The 21,973-nt window shown below is 50.4% G+C and overlaps 1 long non-coding RNA gene across 1 annotated transcript; it reads right to left on the reverse strand.

Annotated features, from left to right (window-relative positions):
- Positions 1-12,712: 12,712 nt before the first annotated feature.
- On the reverse strand, positions 12,713-21,249 carry LOC132343258 (uncharacterized). The gene is made up of 4 exons (XR_009492008.1): positions 19,966-21,249; positions 17,695-17,883; positions 16,516-16,698; positions 12,713-16,355 (listed from the first exon to the last, which is right to left on the reverse strand). It is a non-coding gene; the product is annotated as an uncharacterized lncRNA (long non-coding RNA).
- Positions 21,250-21,973: the final 724 nt, after the last annotated feature.

A 21,973-nucleotide genomic window follows, 5' to 3' on the forward strand; every position in this document is an offset into this window, starting at 1 on the left:
AAAGCCTTCCTCACTGGTCAATGCAAAGAAATAGAGGAAAACAATAGAATGGGAAAGACTAGAGATCTCTTCAAGAAAATTAGAGTTATCAAGGGAACACTTCATGCAAAGATGGGCACAATAAAGGACAGAAATGGTATGGACCAAACAGAAGCAGAAGATATTAAGAAGAGGCGGCAAGAATACACAGAATAGCTATACAAAAAAGATCTTCATGACCTAGATAACCACGATGGTGTGATCACTCACCTAGAGCCAGACATCCTGGAATGTGAAGTCAAGTGGGCCTTAGGAAGCTTCACTATGAACAAAGCTAGTGGAAATGACGAAATTCCAGTTGAGTTATTTCAAGTCCTAAAAGATGATGCTATGAAAGTGCTGCACTCAATATGCCAGCAAGTTTGGAAAACTCAGCAGTGGCCACAGGACTGGAAAAGGTCAGTTTTCATTCCAGTCCCAAAGAAAGGCAATGCCAAAGAATGCTCAAACTACCGCACAATTGCACTCATCTCACATGCTACAAAGTAATGCTGAAAATTCTCCAAGCCAGGCTTCAGCACTACATGAACATGAACTTCCAGATGTTCAAGCTAGATTTAGAAAAGGTAGAGGAACCACAGATCAAATTGCCAACATTCAATGGATCGTAGGAAAAGCAAGAGAATTCCAGAAAAACATCTACTTCTGCTTCATTGACTATGCTAAAGCCTTTGATTGTGTGGATCACAGCAAACTGTCAAAAATTCTTAAAGAGAAGGGAATACTTGACCACTTTACCTGCCTCCTGAGAAATCTGTATGTAGATCAGGAAGCAACAGTTAGAACTGGACATGGAACAATGAACTGGTTTCAAATCGGGAAAGGAGTATATTGTCATCCTGTCAAGGCTGTATATTGTCACCCTGCTTATTGAACTTATATGCAGAGCACATCATGCAAAATGCCGGGCTGGATGAAGCACAAGCTGAAATCAAGATTGCCAGGAGAAATATCAATAACCTCAGATATGCAGATGACACCACCCATATGACAGAAAGCAAAGAGGAACTAAAGAGCCTCTTGATGAAAGTGAAAGAAGAGAGTGAAAAAGCTGGCTTAAAACTCAACATTCAAAAAACAAAGACATGGCATCCGGTCCCATCGCTGCACGGCAAATAGATGGGGAAACAGTGGAAACAGTGACAGACTTTCTTTTCTTGGGCTCCAAAATCACTGCAGATGGTGACTGCAGCCATGAAATTAAAAGACGTTTACTCCTTAGAAGAAAAGTTATGATCAACCTAGACAGCATATTAAAAAGCAGAGATAGTACTATGCCAACAAAGGTCCATCTAGTCAAAGTTATGTTTTTCCAGTAGTCATGTATGAATGTGAGAGTTGGACTATAAAGAAAGCTGTGGTTCAAAGAATTGGTGCTTTTGAACTGTGGTGTTGGAGAAGACTCTTGAGAGACCCTTGGACTGCAAGGAGGTCAAACCAGTCCATCCTAAAGGAAATCAGTCCCAAATATTCATTAGAAGGACTGATGCTGAAGCTGAAACTCCAACACTTTGGCCACCTGTGTGAAGAACTGACTCATTGGAAAAAAAATCCTGGTGCTGGGAAAGACTGAACGTAGGAGGAGAAGGGGACGGCAAAGGATGAGATGGTTGGATGGCATCACCGATTCCATGGACATGAGTTTGAATAAACTCCGGGAGTTGGTGATGGACAGGGAGGCCTGGCGTGCTGCAGTCCATGGGGTCTCCAAGAGTCAGACACGACTGAGCAACTGAACTGAAGTGAACTGAAAAGTTTACCTATAATTCGTAAATGGACATTATGGAAAAGAAAACTACGGAGACCATAGAAGCAGCAGTGCTTGGCAGAGTTTGAGGAGAGGAAGGAGCACAGAGGATTTTTATGGCAGGAAACTACTCTGAATGGTACTACCGTCATGAGTACACGACATTACACACTTGTCCAGAGCCACAGAATGTGTATCACCAACACAAAACCTAAGGTCCACTATGGACTTTGGGCAGTTATAATGAGCCAGTATGGCTCATCAGTTGTAACACACATGCTGTGCCAGTGGAGGAGGCTGGTAGGGGGGAGGCTGTGCATATGTGGGGTCAGAGGGCACACGGGAAATCTCAGACCTTGTTCTCTTTTATTTTTAATTGGATGAAGATTGCTTTATGATGTTGTGTTGGTTTCTGCCAGACAACGTGAATTAGCCATCGGCATATAAATGTGTGTGTGTGTGTGTACATACATATAAATACAGTGGTCTACTCGCTGCTGCTGCTGCTAAGTCGCCTCAGTCGTGTCCGACGCTGTGCGACCCCATAGACGGCAGCCCACCGGGCTCCCCCGTCCCTGGGATTCTCCAGGCAAGAGTACTGGAGTGGGGTGCCATTGCCTTCTCCAGTCTACTCGCTAGGTAAACCTATACACAAGCCTGTATATATCGGCTTTGTCTTCTTCTTCATATATATCTATATATATATGGTGGTTTACTCACTAAGTCATGTCCTTTCCAAACTCTTTCAGAAAACAGAGAATGAGGAAATATTTCCAAGTTCATTCTGTGAAGCCAGCATCATCCAGATGCCGAAGTCGGATGGAGACTCACGAGAAAAGTAGGCTTCAGACCAATACCTCGCATGGATAGAGACACAGAGATTCTCGAGAAAACCTTAGTGAACCAAACTTAGCAACATAAAAGGAAGGGTTACACACCAAGGGCAAGACTGTATCTGGGAACCCCAAGTGGTTTCATATCCAAAGTAAATTAATTTAATAAATTTTATTAACAGCATCCAGATGGGGAGATATATGATCATCTGAATAAATGCAGGAAATGCAGTCAACCGCATCCAACAGCCGTTTCTAATTAAAAATACTCAGTGTTACAGATTGTTTCTGTTCAGTCTCTAAGTCCTGTCTGACTCCTTGCGACCCCCTGTGGACTGTAGCCCGCCAGGGTCCTCTGTCCATGGGATTCTCCAGCCAAGAGTGCTGGAGTGGGTTGCCATTTACTTCTCCAGGGGGTCTTCCCAACCCAGGGACTGAACTCGGGTCTCTTGTGGCTCCTGCGCTGGGAGATGGACTCTTTGCCTCTGAGGCACCAGAAACAGATGGAAGCTTCCTAACGAAGGACATCTACAAAAACCTATAACTCGCTAACCTAAAGTCAGCAGTGAAAGACTGAATACTTTTCTCCTAAAACTGGGAACAAGACAAGGATGTCCATTCTCACCATTTCCATTCAATACTGTACCAGAGGTTCCAGCCAGTACATCAGGCAAGAAAAAGAAATAAAGACATCTTTATAAGAAAGGAAAAAAGAAAAAAAAATGCCTTTATTCCCAGATGACAAAATGCTATATGTGGAAAATTCTAAGAAGTTCACAAAAAGATTCTCCTGGAACTAATAACGGCGATCAGCATGGTAGCAGCATCCCGGCTCAAAATAGAAAACCAATTGTTTCTACATACTTCCCCCGAACCCATGAAAAAAAAAACAATTCCTCTCATGATTGCACCCAAAATAATAAAATACTCAGAAAAAAATTCAAGAAAAGAAGAAAGCTTGTATACTAGAAATAACAAAACATTGCGGAGAGAATTTAAAGATCTTTGAAAGTGATGCAGCACTCTGTATCCACGGATTTGACAGCTCTACACGGGGAGTGTGAACGGTGTGGCCACCTCCTCCCAAAACCAGGGCCTTTAGAGTTAAATGTGAGACTCAGCCCCAGGGCCCAGCGACTCCACCCCCAGGTGTTGGCTCAAGGGAGATGAACAGCCACAGGGACACGTGTGGAATGCTGGGAACACCGGCCTGCTCACAGTGAGCCGACGTGGACGCCAGCGGGAACGAGAAGCAGGCTGCGAGGCCCCGGCAGCGAGCGGACCGACCCGCCGTGTGGCAGGGTCTCTGTCCCGCGTTTTCCTGAAGGGCTGCTCCTCTGGTCTGTTTCAGATTTGCCTCCGCTGAGTCGCTGTTTAACCCCTGCTGGGACCCGGGTCGCTCAGAGGAGAAGTCTGCAATGCTTCCAATTATGTTCCCAATGTTCGTGCTGGGCCGTGCTTCCTGTGTGTTTATTTCCTTTTCTGTGAACTGACTTATTCCACATTTCGGGGGCAGTTGCTTTTGGGGGTTGGTGGTTTGGGCTTGGCGTGGGCTTGTTTGTTTGGTTGGTTGGTCTCTGCCACAGTGCTCAGGGTGCAGGACCTTAGTCCCCTGACCAGGGCCGGAACTCAGGCCCTCAGGGTGACAGCAGGGTTCTAACCACCGGACGGCCAGGGAATTCCCTAAGGCTTCTGTTTTTACAGCTTTTTCGTTTGCTGTTATTTGTTTTCTAAGGTGATTTGGAAGATAAAAATCCCACTAGTGAATATTATGGACAAGGCAATGGCACCCCACTCCAGTACTCTTGCCTGGAAAATCCCATGGACGGAGGAGCCTAGTAGGTCACACTCCATGGGGTCGCGAAGAGTCGGACACGACAGAGCGACTTCACTTTCACTTTTCACTTTCATGCATTGGAGAAGGAAATGGCAACCCACTCCAGCGTTCTTGCCTGGAGAATCCCAGGGACGGGGAAACCTAGTGAGCTGCAATCTATGGGGTCGCACAGAGTCGGACACGACTGAAGCAACTTAGCAGCAGCAGCAGCAGTGAATGTTAACTGGCCTGTAGAAGCAAATCACAAAACACAGCATCATCTACCCACTCTGTAAGTTGAGGTCGTGACAAGCAGCTTGGCAAATAGAAACCTCCGCAGCGTCAGGACCTTGGTGTGATTCAAACCTGTCCGCTCACTGAAGGCTCAGTGCAGAAATGCAGAGCGGCGGTACCAGCCATGAAGCCCAGACTCCAGGGGCTCTCGAGCCTTCGGGGCTGCCTGGGCCCCAGCTCGGCCGGTGACCACCAGCAGGAGAGCCTTCAGGAGGTTGGACCAGCCTCACCCGGGCAGCCCAGCTCTGACTCCACCCGGGAACTGCTTGCCTGGCCCCACTTTATGCAGCGTATTCTTTGACCCGGACCACGGGTTATGCTGGGTTTGCAGCCATTTCGAAAATGTTCATCGTATTCATGTGCCAGAGACTTAGCACACAGAGGAGTGTAAACTGACTTGGTCCCTCAGCCTCCAGAGTCTGTATCTGGACCCCAAAGTGGAACACGATAGAGTTCGACTTTATTAGAATCTGTCTATGGCCATACCACGCTGAACACGTGGATCTTGTCTGATCTCAGAAGCTAAGTGGGTCAGGCCGGTTAGTACTTGGCTGGAAGACTTTATTAGAATCTAACAGTGTGTCCAGAGGGCAAGCCGACGGCAGAGGAAATCGCCAATACCCACTCACTGAGCGAGACCTCCAGTAGTCAATTTCCCCAGCCCCTCCTAACAAAGGGAAGTGATGCCACTGGGAGTGAGTAGGCCTGCAAGGTGCAAGAAGGGCGGGCTTCCTGGAAGCAGTGACACGAACCCTCAGGCCTGCGTGATGAGCTGGTGTTTCCAGGCGTGGGAGGAGGGCCGGTGCCCGTGGGTGTAGCCGCCCGGGTCGCTGGGAGTCTAGTACAGACCCCGGACACTGTTCGGGAGAGAAGCCAGGACACGCCCGAGCCCTCCAGGCGGCACTTCCGGCCCAGGAAGCACTTCCGGTCCAGGCTGCACTCTCCACCTCTTCCTGTTTCTTCCGTGACTCCGCCTCCACCTGGTCTGCTTTCTCCTCCGGGGTCTCTCTGTTCTTGCAGGTTGAACCTCGCCACTCGGTCAGCCCTCGGATGACTTCTGCTTCCTCTCAGCATTTCCGTATCTTTTTCCTTTTCTTCTGAGAGTGGATAGGTTAACTTCCCTGATAGCTCAGTTGGTAAAGAATCCAGTTGGAATGCGGGAGACCTGGGTTTGATCCCTGGGTCGGGAAGATCCCCTGGAGAAGGGAAAGGCTACCCACTCCAGTATTCAGGCCTGGAGAATTCCAGAGAGTGTATAGTCCAGGGGGTTGCAAAGAGTTGGACGTGACTGAGCGACTCTCACTTCACTCCACTTCTGAGAGTGGATGGGACTTTTCTGAGCAGCCTCTCCTTCCATGTTTCCTTTTGTTGTCCTTTCTCCTGCTGATCCCACTGCGGGGCTGGAGTCCAGGCAAGGCAGACCCAACCGCACAGCTGCAGGCCATGCTGGGGGCACCGGAGGCCAGGTGCCAGCCCCCCCACATGGTTACAGTGCCCGGTGGCAGGCAGGGTGTGTCTGCATGGGGGCAGGTGGGGCTGGGGAGCCCTCCCGTGTTCGGCCTACTGGCAGGAGCCCTGTGCCTTAAGCTGCATTCCTTCTCTGCTTGTGCTGTTCCACCAGACATCTTCCCAGAGGCTTTCACTTTCACCCTCTGCCCCCTAACAGTCCGTCTGGACTCAGGGGCATCCTACCTGGAAGACCACTTCCAGCCTGTGGCACGATTGAGTCTAACGTGCTCACGGGCTGCCTGCTCCGTGCGGGGGTGTCTGCAGAGCCAAGCAGCCAGCCCCCAGGGGCCAAGTGGCCCCATCCCTTCCTGGGGCTCAGCTTCTGCTCTCACAAGTCTAGGATGCTCTCTGTGAGTTCCTGCTCACAACACCTGCCAGGCCTGGGCCACCCCGGACCTGTGCCCACTGGAGGACTGAGCCATGTGGCATCAGCCCAAAGACTCTCAGCAGTTCCTGTCCTGCTGGGTCACCCCCCACCCCGAGCTGAGTCCTGGGAATACCTGATGCTAAAGGTGGGCCCCCAGCCCCCCAGGATCTCCAGGCCACCCTCACCCAGAGTAATGGAGACCTCCAAGGTGAATTAAAGTGTACGTTAGAGAAGAGCAATGACATAGCTGCTGTGAAGCATGTTGACTACTAGGATAAGAGAGAAAAGGTCCCCAAACACCTAAGTTGCTGTTTTGATCTCCAACAACCTCATGATATATTTAAATACTTTTCACACAAGCAAATGATTTTTAGGAAGACCCACAAATTCTTTTTTCATTTGCCGGTCAGCTTAGCATAATTTTATTCATTGTACTTGTAAGAATTTGCCTGCAATTTGGGAGACCTAGGTTCGATCCTTGGGTTGGGAAGATCCCCTGGAGAAGGGAAAGGCTACCCACTCCAGTATTCTGGCCTGGAGAAGTCCACTGACTGTACAGTCCATGGGGTTGCAAACAGTCGAACACGACTGAGGAAAAGGAAAGAAATAGGAAACAAAAGAAGAAAAAACAAAGGGATTAAACAGAAGAATAATAAATGGCACGGTTAAGCCATATTCATATTAATAAGTGGTCTAGTTCAGTTTAGTTCAGTCACTCAGTCATGTCCGACTCTTTGCGACCCCATGAATCTCAGCACGCCAGGCCTCCCTGTTCATCACCAACTCCCAGAGTTCACCCAGACTCACGTCCATCGAGTCAGTGATGCCATCCAGCCATCTCATCCTCTGTCGTCCCCTTCTCCTCCTGCCCCCAATCCCTCCCAGCATCAGAGTCTTTTCCAAAGAGTCAACTCTTCACATGAGGTGGCCAAAGTACTGAGTTTCAGCTTTAGCATCATTCCTTACAAAGAAATCCTAGGGCTGATCTCCTTCAGAATGGACTGGTTGGATCACCTTGCAGTCCAAGGGACTCTCAAGAGTCTTCTCCAACACCACAGTTCAAAGGCATCAATTCTTCGGCGCTCAGCCTTCTTCACAGTCCAACTCTCACATCCATACATGACCACAGGATAAACCATAGCCTTGACTAGATGAACCTTTGTTGGCAAAGTAATGTCTCTGCCTTTGAATATGCTATCTAGGCTGGTCATAACTTTCCTTCCAAGGAGTAAACGTCTTTTAATTTCATGGGTGCAGTCACCATCTGCAGTGATTTTGGAGCCCAGAAAAATAAAGTCTGACACTGTTTCCACTGTTTCCCCATCTATTTCCCATGAAGTGATGGGACCGGATGCCATGATCTTCATTTTCTGAATGTTGAGCTTTAAGCCAACTTTTTCACTTTCCTCTTTCACTTTCATCAAGAGGCTTTTTAGTTCCTCTTCACTTTCTGCCATAAGGGTGGTGTCATCTGCATATCTGAGGTGACTGATATTTCTCCCGGCAATCTTGATTCCAGCTTGTGTTTCTTCCAGTCCAGCGTTTCTCATGATGTACTGTGCATATAAGTTAAATAAGCAGGGTGACAATATACAGCCTTGACGTACTCCTTTTCCTATTTGGAACCAGTCTGTTGTTCCATGTCCAATTCTAACTGTTGCTTCCTGACCTGCATACAGGTTTCTCAAGAGGCAGGTCAGGTGGTCTGGTATTCCCATCTCTTTCAGAACTTTCCACAGTTGATTGTGATCCACACAGTCAAAGGCTTTGGCATAGTCAATAAAGCAGAAGTAGATGTTTTTCTGGAACTCTCTTGCTTTTTCGATGATCCAGCGGATGTTGGCAATTTGATCTCTGGTTCCTCTGCCTTTTCTAAAACCAGCTTGAACATCAGGAAGTTCATGGTTCACATATTGCTGAAGCCTGGCTTGGAGAATTTTGAGCATTACTTTGCTAGCGTGTGAGATGAGTGCAATTGTGTGGTAGTTTGAACATTCTTTGGCATTGCCTTTCTTTGGGATTGGAATGAAAACTGACCTTTTCCAGTCCTGTGGCCACTGCTGAGTTTTCCATATTGCTGGCATATTGAGTGCAGCACTTTCACAGCATCCTCTTTCAGGATTTGAAAGAGCTCAACTGGAATTCCATCACCTCCACTAGCTTTGTTCATAGTGATGCTTTCTAAGGCCCACTTGACTTCACATTCCAGGATGTCTGGCTCTAGGTCAGTGACCACACCATCATGATTATCTGGGTCATGAAGATCTTTTTTGTACAGTTCTTCTGTGTATTCTTGCCATCTCTTCTTAATATCTTCTGCTTCTGTTAGGTCCATATCATTTCTGTGCTTTATCGAGCTCATCTTTGCATGAAATGTTCTTTTGGTATCTCTGATTTTCTTGAAGAGATCTCTAGTCTTTCTCATTCTGTTGTTTTCCTCTATTTCTTTGCGTTGATCGCTGAAGAAGGCTTTCTTATCTCTTCTTGCTATTCTTTGGAACTCTGCATTCAGATGCTTATATCTTTCCTTTGCTCCTTTGCTTTTTGCTTCTCTTCTTTTCACAGCTATTTGTAAGGCCTCCCCAGACAGCCATTTTGCTTTTTTGCATTTCTTTTCCACGGGGATGGTCTTGATCCCTGTCTCCTGTACCATGTCATGAACCTATTCCATAGTTCATCAGGCACTCTATCTATCAGATCTAGGCCTTTAAATCTATTTCTTACTTCCACTGTATAATCATAAGGGATTTGATTTAGGTCATACCTGTATGGTCTAGTGGTTTTCCCTACTTTCTTCAATTTAAGTCTGAATTTGGCAATAAGGAGTTCATGATCTGAGCCACAGTCGGCTCCTGGTCTTGTTTTTGCTGACTGTATAGAGCTTCTCCATCTTTGGCTGCAAAGAATATAATCAGTCTGATTTCAGTGTTGATCATCTGGTGATGTCCATGTGTAGAGTCTTCTCTTGTGTTGTTGGAGGAGGGTGTTTGTTATGATCAGTGCATTTTCTTGGCAAAACTCTATTAGTCTTTGCCCTGCTTCATTCCATATTCCAAGGCCAAATTTGCCTGTTACTCCAGGTGTTTCTTGACTTCCTACTTTTGCATTCCAGTCCCCTATAATGAAAAGGACATCTTTTTTGGGTGTTAGTTCTAAAAGGTCTTGTAGGTCTTCATAGAACCGTTCAGCTTCTTCAGCATTACTGGTTGGGGCATAGACTTGGATTACTGTGATATTGAATGGTTTGCCTTGGAAATGAACAGAGATCATTCTGTCGTTTTTGAGATTGCATCCAAGTACTGCATTTCGGACTCTTTCGTTGACCATGATGGCTGCTCCATTTCTTCTGAGGGATTCCTTCCCGCAGTAGTAGATATAATGGTCATCTGAGTTAAATTCACCCATTCAAGTCCATTTCAGTTCGCTGATTCCTAGAATGTCCACATTCACTCTTGCCATCTCTTGTTTGACCACTTCCAATTTGCCTTGATTCATGGACCTGACATTCCAGGTTCCTATGCAATACTGCTCTTTACAGCATCGGACCTTGCTTCTATCACCAGTCACATCCACAGCTGGGTATTCCTTTTGCTTTAGCTCCATCCCTTCATTCTTTCTGGAGTTATTTCTCACTGATCTCCAGTAGCATATTGGGCACCTACTGACCTGGGGAGTTCCTCTTTCAGTATCCTATCATTTTGTCTTTTCATACTGTTAAATGGTCTAAATACACTATAAAAGGGAAGCTTCCCTGGTTAATCAAATGGTAAAAAAACTGTCTGCAAGGCAGGAGACCAGGAACCAACGCAGATTTCAATTGCTGGGTCAGGAAGAGCCTCTAGAGAAGGGAAAGGCTACCCACTCCAATATTCTGACCTGGAGAATTCCATGGACAGTATAGTCCATGCAGTCACAAAGAGTGGGACACAGCTGAGCAACTTTCACTTTCATACTTGTAACAATCTTCTGAGATTTCAGAAGCTAAAATAAACCAGCACACATACAAACAAAAACCAACTCAAGATTATTAAATTTAATTCCTCAAACTTGTTTTGTTCATCAGAATGAATACATTGAAGACCAAAGAAAATGGTTTGGAATACCAGGAAAAGTACTATCAAAGTTGAATTGCTATTTTCACACTAAAATGTATTGTGCTTTATGATAGAACATGGATTAAATGAAAGTTGAGATGCCGGTCAGCTTGGTTTCAATAGTCAGCTGACTTCTGAGCTGACCACTGCCAGGAAGGCAGGAAGGGAAGAAAGGGGGCAGGACCACAAAGCCCACAGACCAGCTCTAGAACGTTCCCTCTGTGAACGTGGCCAGCCAGACCTGCCGCAGCTGCTGCCCACAGTGGTCAGAGGGGCTTTGCTGCCACTTTAAAGGGCTGTTCATTTTCAGAGGACATGTTCACACCACCACCAACAAACCACCAGCCCAGGCCTGTGTTTTCAGAGGTTATTTCCATCCCACTGATAAGCCCCTGAGGAGTTAGCCTGGCTATAAAAAGCCGTCCTCTGGATAAGCAACAAGGTCCTGCCGTACAGCACAGGGAACTATATTCAATATCCTGGGATAAACGTAATGGAAAAGAATATAAAAAGAATGTGTGCATGTGTATAACTGAGTTGCTTCACTGTACAGCAGAAATTAACACAACATTGCAAGTCAACTATACTTCAATTTAAAACAGAGAGAGAGAGAGAAAGAGAGAGAGAGAGCTTAATAAGGGGGAAAATACCCATCCTCAGCCTGGAGGCTGAGATGAGCCAGGCTCCCCGCCTGGGGAGCCTTTCTAGCCATGGTTCAGAGGCACACACTCACAGCCCCCAGCTGGACTGAGAATTGTTTTCCTAGAATTTTCCTAGAACTGTTTTCCTAGAATTTAAATTCCTAACAGAAAACCAACAAGATCAACCTGCTAATAAAAAGCGACTGGAAAATGAAATCAGAAACCCCTCCCTTTTTGAAGACCCCTTTTTGCTCCAGCTGTGTCCACAGAGGGAACATTCTAGAACTGGTCGGTGGGCTCTGTGGCCCTTCCTTTCTTCTTTTCCTTTCTTCCTGGCACTGGTCAGCTCAGAAGTCAGTTGATTGTTGAAAACAAGCTCAGAGGGTAAAGAATCTACCTGCCAAGGCAGGAGACTGGAGAGATGCGGGTTTGCTCCCTGGGTTGGGAAGATCCCCTGCAGGATGAAACGGCCGTCCACCCCACTACCCTCGCCTAGAGAATTCCATGAACACAGCAGCCTGGTGGGCCACAGTCCCTGGGGTCACACAGAGGCGGACACGACTGAGCGAGGAGCGCTGCCTTTCACTTTTGCTCCTGTGAGCTGAGTGGCCCCTGTGGTCAAAAGGCTCAGGAGTCTCTGATTGGCCTCTGGCCCCCTGACCAGGGCTGGCACCCCTGGCTCTCACTCACCTGCTCCTCCAGCATCAATGTAACAAGTCCAGACTCCAGCCGGCCTGCCTCCCACCTGGCCCTGGCTTCGGGATCCCCCTCCAGCCTGGCAGGGGCGACTGTACCACTCATTTCACGAGACACTAGGTCCACCTCAGTGGACACCCGCCAGATGCCAGGCTGAACTTAGAGCAGCTTTTTGAAGCTTTTCATTTTATCTGAAAAGTTGCTAGGAGTCCTGGCAGGTTGAGCTAATTCAGAAATGCTGTATTTTAAGGATACATGCTTTATGATGGCAAATGTAGTCTCCCTTCCACCACCCTGCACTCCTGAAGTGTCAGGAGGCCATGGTGCCAACTACTCAAGGCTCGGCGCTAGGAAGCTTCTCCGGCAAAAATCTCTTTAAAAACTAGGAAATTACGCTTTGAAGGATACTGTATTTGCTTCCTTTGAGGTAGATAATTGTAACCAAAATGAGCATATTTATCTTCATGTTGCACTGTAATTACAAGGAATAAAAAAATCAAGATTAAAAGCCCCAGAGCAGGTTACTATACAACTATTAATCCAACCCCACTTTTAATTTCTATAAACTCGCAGTGGTTCCTATGGAAATTATTAGGACAATCTATTACGAGCTGTTGTTCACATGGATTTAAGCAGAGTCTCTACACAGCGGCCTTAGACTAATTAGCAATCTCACTCTTTTATTTTATAGCATTTACAAAGTAGTTAACCTCTCTCTGTTTACATTTTCTCACTTTATAAAACAAGAACCTTTTATAAAATAAGACGCATGGGCCACCCCACATCCCAAGGTCACTGTGGTCTGGGGCTCTCTCATAAAACACTGTGAAAAGAGGAAAACACCGAATACTGTAGAGTATTGATGCTTCTGGGCTCCCCAGGAGGCTCGGCTGGTAGAGAATCCGCCTGCAATGCAAGGGACCTGGGTTTGATCCGTGGGTCAGGAAGATCCCCTGGAGAAGGACATGGCCACCCACTCCAGTATTCTGTCCTGGAGAATCCTCATGGACGAAGGAGCCTGGCGGGCTGCAGTTTATGGGGGTCACAAAGAGTCGGAGATGACTGAGGACTAAGCACACACACATTAATGCTACTATTGCTGTTAATATGGCCTGTAATATGCTAACTTTTAGTTGCCTTGCGAGGCACAAATCCCAGGTTTCTCCCTGGCCAAGTGCAGGGAGATGAGCCCCGTGTGTTCTGGCAACCTCCCTGGAGTTTTGGCTTCTCCCTGTGAGCGGGCAGCGGCCCGGAATTCACTTTACCTGCAAATGGAGGCCGAGCTGCTAACCGCTCTCGGTCAGCCTGTTTTTGTTCGCACTCACACTCTGGAAGCTCTTCAAGGGTACATTCTCGGTTTGTTTCATAAATGCAGACAAGTTGTTTCTCATTAGCGGGGAATGTTTCTTTTCCTCAGCCAATTTCTTCACCGCTGCCTTTCTGGGGAACTCCCGGGCCCTTGAGGGGGTCAGGTGAGCCTGAGGGCTTCCAGGAGGTCCCTGAAGGTGCTGAAGGCTTTGCGATAAGGAGCCTGCGGAAGCCCGGGGCTCTAAGTGTGACAGCCAACGGGGAACTGGCCCGCTATCCTTCCAAAAAAGGACAGATCGCTGGAGGCGGGTGGGCAGGGGGCTTTGGGTCCACAGGGGCTGTGAGCTGGGTGGGGAGGGCAGCTTTGAGCACCTGCAGGGCCCAGGGGAGGGTGTCTGAGGAAGACACCCGCAGTGAGAGCGGCCCCAGGGCCAGGGGGCCCATGCAGCCACCTGTTCTGACCCCAGGCGGATGCTGGGCACACCCAGCCGGGATCCGGGCCCCAATCCCCATGGCCAGCAGCTCACCCAAAGCCTGGTCAGCCTTTGTGTTACAGACAGAGCCCAAGTCTCCAGCTGCCTCGGAACTAGAAGCCAGGGGCGGGGGCAGAAGGTGAGCCTGGCAGAGCCGGAGATGGTGGGGTCCGGCACCGCCCCGTCCCCTGCCTCCAGCGGCCTCCCTCCATCTGCCTCTTCCTGCCTCCACCTCCAACCCCGCATCCTCTCTGCTCTCTGCCTGTCGACCTCCTTCCCAGGACCGCCCCCTTCTCTGTGGAGCACTGGCTGCTTTTGCACGGATCCCTAAGGTCTCACCAAGTAACCCTGAAAGGCCAGCAATAAGCAAACTCCAAATAGCCTGGCTGCATGGCAGAAAAACCCAGGAGCCCAGGCTGGGCCCCGCTCCCTTCCACCAACCTTCCGGGTTCCTGGGGACAAAGGTGGTGGTAGGCACAACCCCGCTGCAGCCCAGAGGGGAGATTCTCAAAGGCAGGAGGGAGCCGTGCCCGGCGCTGGGGAGGGATCCTGGTCAGGAAGTTATCCCAGCCCCGAGGGCGTCCCCGCTGCAGGCGCGGGGGTCAGGCGGGACTGGCTTCACCCGCGCATTTTCCGGATCAGCTCTGCCATCTGTGTGAAGGGGTTACTTATCCCATCCTTAATAAGCAGTCCAGCTCCCCTCGGATGGCAGTTCAGGTCACAGATGCTGATAAAGCCAGCTCCTTTGGATGACAGGAGATCAGGGCAAAGTGCAGAAAGGAGCGCGGCATGAATGTCCATCTGCTCCACACAAACTAGCACTTAAAAGAACCCTGGATAAAAAGTCTAATTCTTTCGAGGAGATCGCTAACGGGGCAGTGGGCTTGTCCGCACTGCAGGACAAAGGCGGGCACAGAGGGGCACCTGGGCCATCACCCACCAGGGCAGCCCGCCGGACCTCACGGGCCGCAAGCTCGGCCCCATTAGGACACAAGGAAGCCGACCGGCGGGGACGATGCTCGCAGCGATCGAGCCGAAAGTCCAGCTCTGACGCCAGCGAGACCTGAAGGCAAGCTGGTGATTTTACTTTAAAACAAGAGAAGACGGGACTGAGGTGCGTCCAGAAGGGCGTTGGGGCTACGTTCCAAACGACAAAGCTGAAGTGCATCCTCTGAGGCTCAGAGTAGAGACCCCGCAATGCAGCAGGCTGTGGGAGCACCAGCTGAAATCCCAGATAAGGTTTTACCCTTAAAGCAGGGAAACAGGAATTTTAAAAGTATGGTTATCATCTGCAGATATCACGGTCTTAGCATCGCTGCTGAGGAGGAGTGGAAGTTGGCGGGTCACGTGGATGAGAGACAGTCTTAGCTGGAATTAGATTTGGCGCCTGTCGCTCATCTAAGAAAAGTCTCTTGAGAACCCCTATGCTTTCTTCTTCTTAAAGTCGCTCAGTTGTATTCGACTCTTTGCGACCCCGTGGACAGCCAGGCCAGAATACTAGAGTGGGTAGCCTTTCCCTTCTCTGGGTGATCTTCCCAACCCAGGCATCGAACCCAGGTCTCCCAAATTGCAGGTGGGTTCTTTACCAGCTGAGCCACAAGGAAAGTCCAAGAATCCTGGAGTGGGTAGCCTATCCCTTCTCCAGTGGATCCTCCTGACCCAGGAATCGAACCTGGGTCTCCTGCATTGCAGGTGGATTCTTCACCAACTGAGTCATCAGGGAAGCCCCTCTATGCTGGGATGCGGATAAATGCAGAGCAGAAACAGACTCACAGACATCAGAAGCGAGCCAGTGGTCAGCAAAGGAGGAGGCGGGAGGGGGGAGGAGGGAAGCAAGCCAGTGGTCACCAAAGGAGGAGGAGGGAGGGAGGACGAGGGGAGGGGAAGTTCAGGGTGGGGCTAACGCAGATACTGGACACACAGCAGGTCAGCAACGGGGGTCCACTGTGGGGCACACAGAGTGATGCCCGTCATCTCGTGGTAACCTAGAGTGGGGGCCTCCCCAGTGGCTCAGCGGTCAAGAGTCCACCTGCAATGCAGGAGCCGAAGGAGATGCAGGTTTGATTCCTGTGTCAGGAAGATCCCCTGGGAGAGGAAATGGCAACCCACTCCAGTATTCTTGCCTATGGAATTCCATGGACAGAGGAGCCTGGTGGGCTACGGTCCATCGAGTCTCAAAGAGTCGGACACGACTGAAGTGACTGAGCACACACGCATGCCCACACAAGCAACCGGCACCCTCGATGGCTTGTCCACACAGCCTCACCAAGATGTAACAACATGACGTGGCACGCTGATGATGTGGGCAAAGATTAACCTCAGGGAAGGTCACAGGTGTATTATAAACAGCAGCAAAAATGTTTAAATACCTAGAGGGACCTAATTATGAGACTGGCTTACAAAGGAACTGATGCATTAACCATGCATTTTGCTACTTGCAAGATGGTGGAGTAGAAGAACGTGTCCTCATCTTCTCCTGCGGGAAGAGCAAAATCACAACTCGCTGCCCCACAGCCGTCGACAGGAGAATCTTGGAACCTGCCAAAAAAAGATACTTCACATCTAAGGGCAAAGGAGAAGCTGCAACAAGACGGTAGGAGGCACGCAGTCGCCTAACCTCATACCCCCCAGAGGCGCTCAGAGGACCCAGGGAAGGAGCAGCAACACCCCCCCCCCAACCCCAGAGACTGAGCCAGACCTGTCTGTGGCCGTTCCAGTGTCTCCTGCAGAGGCGCGGGCCAGCCGTGGCCTGCTGTGGGGACAGGGGCTCTGGTGGCAGCAGACCTGGGGTGATCCTCGTGGAGGAGGGCACCATTTGCCCCACCAGAGAGCCGCCGATGCTGGCTTACAATGGAATCGATGCGTCCATGAACAGAAAACGCTGCAATATAGACAACTCACGTTAACTGCGCCGACCGTGGGGCGGGGAGGCTGTAATTCAGTACAGCTGTCTTTGTTGAACTTCCTCGATTTTGAAAATTTTCTAGGATGTGTTTGCCTTATTTTAGACTCAGTAAAATGATAAACACCACGAACTTTTTTGAGTGCAGAGACAAAGCGTTAACTCTGGAACAATCAGAATCGGTGGCAACTGCAGTAGGGAGAGCAGGAGGACCTTGGGGGTTGGGGCAAAGGGGAGGCACAGGGATGGGTCTGTGAGGCGTGCCCCTGCGCCCCTCGCCCAGCACCATCACCCCAAAGAGGCAGAGGCCCCGCCCTCCAAGCCCTGCCATTCAGTGACCGAGGCGGCCCTCTTGGCTCGTGGGCTTTGGGTTTTCTCCCCGTTTCTGCCCTTGTCTCTCCTGCAGTGCGTGCATGCTTCGTGGTCAAGTGTGCACGTGTGTGTGCTGATGCGTTTCCTTGAGGTACAGACAGCTCCGATCTGTCCCTGGGAGCTGGAGTCAGTACCTCGGATCAAATCAGTCAGTACTAGGGGAAATCAACCCTGAATATTCATTGGAAGGACCATTGTGGAAGCTGAAGCTCCAGTACTTTGGCCACCTGATGTGAAGAGTTGACTTATTGGAAAAGATCCTCATGCTGGGAAAGACTGAAGGCGGGAGGAGAAGGGGACGACAGAGGACGAGATGGTTGGATGGCATCACTGACTTGATGGACATGAGTCTGAGTGAACTCCAGGAGTTGGTGATGGACAGGGAGGCCTGGCGTGCTGCAGTTCGTGGGGTCACAAGGAGTCGGGCATGTCAGTGACTCAACAACAACAAACTTGGATCTGAGCAAAACTCATTTCCTCAGGAGGGGAGGTAAACTCAAGGGTGACTTTGCATACCAGAAATTCTGGTAGATAGTTTCATAATAGCTTCATTTGGGGAAATTTACCTTAACATCTGCCCCCAAAATACAGGCCCCCAGTTACCTGCCCAGCCAGGTCACAGCTCGAGAGAGCGCCGGTCCTTTGGGGCAAGTGCACACGCGGCGCCTCTTCTCTCCTTTGTGAAGACGCGGGTGAGGGCTCCCTCAGCTCTGCCCTCAGGACCACCGCGTCCTGGGAATCGTCTGTGGCACACGCCACTAACACGGACACAGCGGGTGCCCTGAGAACAGCCTGGAGAGAATCAGGAACCTCTTAATGATGGCACAGGACAGCCTGGGGTTCCTAGAGAATGCCTCCTGTGTTCTGTCAGCCCCATGGACGTTTGTCTGGGAACGATCGTCCCCCTGGAAAGCTTCTCTTCTTTTCTCAGCTGTTTGTAAGGTCTCCTCAAACAACCACTATGCCTTTTTGCCTTTCTTTCTCTTGGGGATGGTCTTGATCACTGCCTCCTGAACAATGTCACAAACCTCCATTCATGTTTTTCAGGCACTCGGTCTATTAGATCTAATCCCTTGAATCTATTTGTCACTTCCACTGTATAATCGCAAGGGATTGATTTAGGTCATACCTGAATGGTCCAGTGATTTTCTCTACTTTCTCACCTCACCTAGAGCAAAACATCCTGGAATGTGTAGTCAAGCGGTCCTTAGGAAGCTTTACTACGAACAAAGCTAGTGGAGGTGATGGAATTCCAGTTAAGCTATTTCAAATCCTAAAAGATGATGCTGTGAAAGTGCTGCACTCAATATGCCAGCAAGTTTGGAAAACTCAGCAGTGGCCACAGGACTGGAAAAGGTCAGTTTTCATTCCAATCCCAAAGAAAGGCAATGCCAAAGAATGCTCAAACTACCGCACAATTGCACTCATCTCACACGCTAGTAAAGTAATGCTCAAAATTCTCCAAGCGAGGCTTCAACAGTATGTGAACCATGAACTTCTAGATGTTCAAGCTGGATGTAGAAAAGGTAGAGGAAACAGAGATCAAATTGCCAACATATGTGGGATCATAGAAAAAGCAAGAAAATTCCAGAAAAAAATCTACTTCTGCTTTATTGATTACTCCAAAGCCTTTGACTGTGTAGATCACAATGAAGTGTGGAAAATTCTTCAAGAGATGGGAATACCAGACCACCTTACCTGCCTCCTAAGAAATCTGAATGTAGGTCAAGAAGCAACATTAGAACCGGACATGGAACAACAGACTGGTTCCAAATTGGGAAAGGAGTCCGTCAAGGCTGTATATTGTCAACCTGCTTATTTAACTTACATGCAGAGTACATCATGAGAAACGCTGGCCTGGAAGAAGCACAAGCTGGAATCAAAACTGGCGGGAAAAATATCAATAACCTCAGATATGCAGGTGACACCACCCTTATGGCAGAAAGTGAAGAGGAACTAAAAAGCCTCTTGATGAAAGTGAAAGAGGAGAGTGAAAAAGTTGGCTTAAAGCTCAACATTCAGAAAATTAGGATCATGACATCTGGTCCCATCACTTCGTGGCAAATAGATGGGGAAAGAATGGAAACAGTGACAGACTTATTTTCTTGGGCTCCAAAATCACTGCAGATGGTGACTGCAGCCATGAATCTAAAAGACGCCTGCTATGACCAACTTAGACAGCACACTAAAAAGCAGAGACATTACTTTGCCTACAAAGGTCCATCTAGTCAAAGGTATGGTTCTTCCGTAGTCATGTAGGAATATGAGCACTGGACCATAAAGAAAGCTGAGCACCAAAGAATTGATGCTTTTGACTGCAGTGTTGGAGAAGACTCGTGAGAGTCCCTTGGACTGCAAGGAGATCCAACCAGTCTATCCTCAAGGAGATCAGTTCTGAATACTCATTGGAAGGACTGATGTTGAAGCTGAAGCTCTAATACTTTGGCCACCTGATGTGAAGAGCTGACTCATTTGAAAAGACCCTGATGCTGGCAAAGATTGAAGGCAGGAGGAGAAGGGGACAACAGAGGATGAGGTGGTTGGATGGCATCACCGATTTGATGGACATGAGTTTGATCAAGCTCTGGGTGTTGGTGATGGACAGCGGGGCCTGGTGTGCTGCAGCCCATGGGGTCGCAAAGAGGCGGACACAACTGAGCAACTGAACTGAACTAAACTGAACCTGAAAGCCAAAAACAAAACAAGCAAACAATACCACATCTTCTGCCCAAATGGTAACAAGCTCCCATTGTTGGGAAGCTGTAAGGGAAGCTGCCCCTGAGTCCCTTAAGCCTTGGGTCTTCATTGTCCCTGATGCTTGGCAGGAGGTCAGGGCGTGGGGAGGTGTCCCAGGACACACAGAGGCTGACCCACCGGGCACTGAGCTGTGAGCTGTCCAGCAGAGGCAAGGCCGGAGGTCTGAAGGGACCAGAGTGCCTGGAGCAGGTGTAGCCCGGACGGTCTCCAGTCCGCTGTCTCCCTCAACCCCCAGCCCCAGAGGAAAGCAGGAAGACTTGGCAAGCGCTCTGCTGGCTGCAGAGGAAGATAATTGGCTGCATAAACAGTGAAGTAGGCATGGGTTCGCGGGGATCGTCCCTGAGACAGCATGCAGCCGTCGTGTGCTTCCTGGTGACCGCGGGTGGTCAGCTCTCGGGAACCCAGGACAGGCGTGTCTGCAGTTCTCATAGCTCTCAGCCTTGATGGAGCTTCTTCAGGGGCCTCCTGAAGTCCATGCACTCACGGCTGAGAGTCGAAGAGCTTTCAAGGTGAGAAAACATCCTTTTAAAGGCAACGGAATCCACGGTGTTCGGCCCGTATCCTGTCCCTCTGACGTCTGTGAGAAGCACTTTTGTGTGATGTTTTCACTAGGATCTTAAAGGTCCAAAGTCATTCCTGCAGAGCAGATTCCCTCTTTGTCCTTCTTCCCAAAAGCCGCTCCACCCACAGGGGCAGATGGGTTACGGGGACAGGGCTGGAGGGGAGGGAGGCGTGTGGTGGACTTGTGAAGTGTGTGCAGTGACCTCCCATCCAGGAGACGCCAGGAGAGGTGCAGGCGGAACACCGCAGGGTCCACGCTGCCTGTGTGGGTCCCGTTCGTGCCCCCACTAGTGGCATCTGAGCAGGACCTGGGAGGCAGGATAGAGCCCCGGACGCTCACGGTTGTGCAGAGTCCGTGGGCAGCCTCCCGTCCAAGCCCGGGAATGAGTTCACACCAGACCCTCTCATCCTCACTGACAGCTGGGCCAGGCAGGCACTTGACCTTCGTCACAGTCGGCCAGGAACAGCTGCCAGAAGCGGGCGGGCGGGCTAGGGCCTGAGTCCCCCGGTCCTGCCCTGAGACATCCCAGAGCGCGGCCCCCGAGGGCTGTTGGCGCTGGAAGCTGCTGCTGGATGGATGGAGGCTGCTGGACAGACGCCAACACTGCCCCGCGTCCAATTTTAGACGCCCCACTTCCGCACCTGTCACAGTGTCCCTGCTCCCCGCTCCCCCGCCAGGTCCCACAGCCTCCTCTGAGCAACCCCTGCTCTGTCCAGGGGAGGGGAGACGGAGGGAGATGGGGTGGGGGGGAACGGGGGTGATGGGGGGAGCCCCACGGCCTCCTCTGAGCAGCCCCCGGCTCTGTCCAGGGGAGGGGAGATGGTGGAGGGACAGGGGGAACCCCACGGCCTCCTCTGAGCAGCCCCTGCTCCGTCCAGGGGAGGGGAGACGGTGGGGGGGGGGGGGGCGGGCGGTGTGCAGTTGCTGCTCGCCGCTGCAGCGTTGCAGGGTCTCGGATGGATGGATAAGTTCTGGAGCCCACAGGACCTGGGTCTTCAATCACAAGGCAGCTGTGCCCTTCCGTCCTGTTAAGGGGCAGACCTCTGTGGTGTGCTCATACACGATTATCTGTATATTCACACTACAGCTGAGTTTGCCCCCAGGCCTCAGCAGGATCTTGGGCAAGCTCCGGATGGCAAGGGACGAGGAAGCCTGGTGCGCTGCCGTCCACGGGGGCGTGAAGAGTCGGACGCGGCAGCTCGGCTGGGCCACACGGCGTCGTCTCCTGGGCCTGCGGGCGCCTCCCCCGACCCGTGACGCTCCGCGCCCTGCCCCCACGCCAGTGCCCATGGCCCCGTCCAGTCCTCCCATCAGGCCCTCCCGTTGGTTCATCCCGGGTCTGAATCCACACCGGTTCTCGCTGCCCACCCTGTGCTTTTATCTCCGTACCGACCGCCCACAGCCTCCCTAGGGCTGCTGTTCTCCTGGGGACTCGGCCCCAAAGTTCAGCCACCAGGGAAGGCCCTGTGCCCCCACCCCAGCGCCCCCGCCCGCCCCGCCCAGCACGGCCACCTTCAGCGCCGGCCTGCTGAGCTGGCCAGTGCGTCCCCGAGAAGGGGCCCC

The sequence above is a fragment of the Bos taurus genome, chromosome 20 (assembly GCF_002263795.3).
Source record: "Bos taurus isolate L1 Dominette 01449 registration number 42190680 breed Hereford chromosome 20, ARS-UCD2.0, whole genome shotgun sequence".
In the NCBI taxonomy this organism is placed as follows: domain Eukaryota; kingdom Metazoa; phylum Chordata; class Mammalia; order Artiodactyla; family Bovidae; genus Bos; species Bos taurus.